Source organism: Amphiura filiformis, chromosome 3 (genome assembly GCF_039555335.1).
Source record: "Amphiura filiformis chromosome 3, Afil_fr2py, whole genome shotgun sequence".
NCBI classification, from domain to species: domain Eukaryota; kingdom Metazoa; phylum Echinodermata; class Ophiuroidea; order Amphilepidida; family Amphiuridae; genus Amphiura; species Amphiura filiformis.
The window spans coordinates 75,129,753-75,134,757 of record NC_092630.1 but is presented as its reverse complement, the minus strand read 5'-3'; positions in this window follow the sequence as shown (position 1 = coordinate 75,134,757).

Sequence of the window (5,005 nt, the reverse complement as noted above, 5' to 3'; positions counted from 1 at the left end):
CCATAGTACGGTGTCTGATCTCCGCCAAACTCCCCCTTTTATAATTCATCTCCCCAAATTTTCTGTTTTCCCCCTTTTTGCGAAATGCTTTCCCCCTTTTTCAAATATTTTTCCCTTTTAACTTTCCCCCTTTTCAAATAGTTCCCCCTTTTCGACTTTCCCCCTTTTCAAATAGTTCCCCCTTTTCATATGGTTTCCCCCTTTCTCCTCTCCCCCTCTCTACACCGCTCTCCCTCTTCCACTCTCCCCCCATAGTTCCCCCTTTTCGAATTTCCCCCTTTTCATATAGTTTCCCCTTTTGAATTTCCCCTTTTCATATAATTTCCCCTTTTCATATAGTTTCCCCCTTTTCAATTTCCCCTTTTCATATAGTTTCCCCTTTTCAATTTCCCCTTTTCATATAGTATCCCCTTTTCAATTTCCCCTTTTCATATAGTTTCCCCTTTCGAATTTCCCCTTTTCATATAGATTCCCCTTTTCAATTTCCCCCTTTTCATATAGTTTCCCCCTTTCGAATTTCCCCTTTTCATATAGTTTCCCCTTTTCAATTTCCCCTTTTCATATAGTATCCCCTTTCGAATTTCCCCTTTTCATATAGTTCCCCTTTTGAATTTCCCCTTTTCATATAGTTTCCCCCTTTTGAATTTCCCCTTTTCATATAGTTTCCCCTTTTGAATTTCCCCTTTTCATATAGTTTCCCCTTTTCAAATTTCCCCCTTTTCATAGTTTCCCCTTTTGAATTTTCTTTTCACCTTTTACATAATACCATTTTAAAACAGATATCCCCATTAAAATAGTTTCTCCTTCTTAAATTTTTACTCCTTTTTTTATTCCCCGTTTGACGAGCGCGTGAGGCTTTACCAGTAGGCACCGACCATCATACATGTACTTCGATATTGAAATAGGTCCAGCCTACACGTTGAAAGCACGATACTTATTATGTAATTTATGAATTCTAATTCTATAGGATATAGATCTACATTTAACTAAATATAGACCCAGGAAAAGGCCAGGAGATTGGAATTCGAATCAATTAGATTGCCTTATTAATCGTTATTATTTTGGACTTGTCTCGACTTTTAAAAAAGACTAGGCTTAATTGCTACTTAATTCTTCATCTAACATATAGGGCCTACTAATTCTTTTTGGATTTTGAGGCGTGCACCACTGACCGAAGTCCCTGGTTCATTTGTCTGGTCAATTGAATATATGCCATATATGAGCCTTTGATTAGAAAGCACATTTTTATTGTTAACGGGATTGTTGACAAACAAAGAATAGCGAAAATTACTCGGAACTGGCTTAAAAATAAAGTTGCATAAAATCACACAGCCACACTTGTCATAAATATGCAATGCCCATAATGCCCATTTTGCCCAGGCCCGTTTTATAAATGTATGCTTTTATTGTCATTTCACTGTTAAGACCGCTTGTTTTAAACTTTGGTGCTAACTTTAAAAAAAACCTTTTGAATATATAGCACAAACAATTCTTATTAGGCCTATCTAGGCTTCTGTAACAATGGCAGCCAGTTGTTTGTTGTCTCTGACATATCCCTGTTTATAGACAAGTTCTTCACATACTTTCAAACATAATTGCTATGAATTTGACCAGCATAAATATTTATGCATGCCATTTCACCCGTTTAACATTCTGAACATCATTTGGTTTATCAATCATATCGGATTTGCTCTTTGTACAGCCCCTCTATAAACGTACATAAAAGTTGACGGATCCCTAACCCATTGAATTTAGCGGGCGCTTGCACAACAGGCTATAAATCTACCTACGTTGGTATCCAAATTCATGTAGAACGCCTTTCCAATAATGGATGTAGCGGAATGAGCTCTAGTGAGTGCACGGTACTCTCCAGGGTCCAGGCTTACTGGTAAAGCCTACATACGGAAAAGCGGGAGTACCCAAACAAAAGGGAGTATTAAAAACAAAAAGGAGTATTATTTTAAAAGGAGAAACTATTTAAAATGGGAACCTATTTGTGAAAAGCGGAGGAAAGTTAAAGGGATTATTTGTAAAAGGGGAACTATTTACAAAATGGGTGAAAATAAAAGGGTATTATTTGTAAAGGGGTACTTCAAAACGGGAAACTATTTGAGGGGAAATTAAAAGGGGGAACTATTTGAAAAGGGGGAAAGTCGAAAAGGGGGAACTATTTGTAAAGGGGGAAAGTCTAAAAGGGGGAAACTATTTGAAAAGGGGAAAAAAAGGGGGGAAACTATTGAAAGGGGTAAGTCGAAAAAGGGGGAAACTATTTGAAAAGGGGGAAAGTTAAAAGGGGGAAATATTTGAAAAAGGGGGAAAGCATTTCGCAAAAAGGGGGAAAACTAAAAAATTTGGGGATATGAATTATAAAAGGGGGAGTTTGGCGGAGATCAGACACTGTACCATAGAAGGTAGTATTACTACCCTCTTGATGGGCATCCACAGTTGGACAGCAAATTTGTAAAATTGCTAATGTGAATCTATAAAGTGTTCAAGACAAAATTTATAATGCTCAGTCTGTCACTGCATATTTCCTAAGGCTCAATATGGTATTTTTCACGTAAATGCTAATGCAGGCAATCATGGCATAATTCACATAAATGCTGCAGGCAATGTGCAATACTCATACTGTGTGTGATTTGTTAGGCACAATTTAAGTTTTAAAAAATCAGCGTATGTGAGAAACAAAGCTCCATACAAAACAGGAATTTAACTTTATTCATGTGCCAGTATCATATATTGAGCCATTCAAAGAATTGATCTATACGGGGATCTATAACAGTGAAAGTTTTTAAACTGTGTAAGAAGCTATTCAACTGTCTGAATAAAATATACTGGCTAGTAGTATATTTTCACAGGCAATATATATTTGCATTTTCAAGGGTTCTTAATATTTTTGTGATTGGCTCCTAATGTGGGTTCCTCCAGCACTGCCATATATGGGCTGAAATTATGTTTACAAGTTTTTATATTGGTACTTATTTGTTTGCTTGTGAAAAGTGCAAAAATTAGACTTGGGAAAAGTTGTTGCTCAACAATATGAGTAAGTCATTGACTCTCTGTAATTGATCATTACATAGATGCCAAGACATTGTGCGATGTGGAAAATATCTTAACATCTTCTAAAAAGGTAGTAGTCATTATGAACACTTTAATCAGACTAATGGATAAGTTGTTACCACGGATATACTGTAATCATGTAAATGGTTTTAAGATGAGGTTGTAAAGGTTACTGCTTTTGAAATGTTTTGCAGTTACTCTGATTGTTATAAAGTGTGTTACATCCATCCAGAAATGTACAGGAGTATTAAAAGCTGAGTTGCTGTTTCAGTTGGTTTGAATCAAGGCAGGTTAGCATCAGGAATGAGATGGGTGATGACCCTTATTGTGCTGTGGTGGCTCCAAAATGCACCATACAAGTTTAACCTCAGCAGAAAGTTGTGCAGCATTATGTTGCTTTCAACCAGAAGGCCCCTTAAGGGGTACTACACCCCTGGCCAATTTTGTGCCTATTTTTGCATTTTTTCTCAAAAATTATAGCGCATTGGTGGTAAGTAAGATATGTATATTATAAGGGCAAGAACTACAACTACTGCACTGAAAATGCAGCAACTCAAGGCAAGTAGTTATTGATTTATTGATCAAATATTGGTTTTCCTCATTTTTGACTGTAACTCCACAACTGTTGTCTGTGCTGAAATAAAATTTCCAGTGCAGTAGTTGTAGTCCTTGCCCCTATAATATACATATCTTACTTGTCACCAATGCGCTATAATTTTTGAGAAAAAATGCAAAATAGGCACAAAATTGACAGAAGTGTAATACTATAACAAAAGGCATTTTCAATTTTGACATCCTTATGGTGGGTAGGTCTGAGGGGATCCCAAGGCTTGAATATAAGGGGGGTGTCATTTCCACCTCATGTTCATGATTTTGTTTGGATGTATTATTTGCTTCAACTTGGGAACTGTATAATCTATGGGAATATAAAATAATGTACTTACTGGCTTCTTGACTCATTTCCTAGAAGGTCAATGTATTAATATTAAGAAGTACACTGCAAAAAGGGACGCCTGCCATCCATGTGCACATGGATGGCGGGCGTCCCTTATTGTAAAACGTAGCCAAAAATCAGTACAATTGTCGTTTTGGTGTCAAAATTAAATAGCTGTATCATCATTGGTTTAAGGGATCGGATAGCAATGTTTGCACAGTATTTTTGTGGGACATGAGTGCACATCAGACACATCGAATTGTATTCTGAATACGAGGAATGTCCTGATATCAAGTAATTTTGATTTATTGAAATTGGCGATATAAAACACATTTTAGGTCTTTTTTTAAAATTCTTTTAAGAAAGTGATCGTCGGCTTTTCCTCCTAGCTACATACACTTTAAGTAAATATTAGATTTATAAATTTTACTTCAAGGACTGTTAAATATCAAAAATATCAACAAAAAAAGACAATCTTCACATTCAGAATGCAATTTGATATGTCTGATGTGCTCTCAGACCCCACAATTAATAATACTGTGCAAAGGAGGGTGACAGAGCCATAATGGGGATTCAAATTACTTCACTGTATCTTTCCTGCACAACACTGCATTAAATAAACAAGATGACAAGATATGTTATGGTGATCAATGACTAGTGAGCAATTTTATTGCAACCAGTTCAAATAATTTATTGTATCAAATAAAACATTACAATAAAACAATAAATGTTGTCTTCTTTTGTAATGATTATGTTATGTACAAGTAAATCTTACATAATATGGATTCCCATGTAATACATCATTGCACATAACAGTCAAGAATAAATATCGCCGCTATAACCGCTAAAACATTTTATTTGCAAAGTTTGTGGCATTAAATCTTTATAAATTTTAGTTGTTATAGAATACAAATTATAGAGAGGAAAGTAAGGAAACTCAGCAATTATGTTGCAAATCAAAGCCAAAAGTGACATTAAAAAATGGATATTAAATTGTGATTAAATACTTGT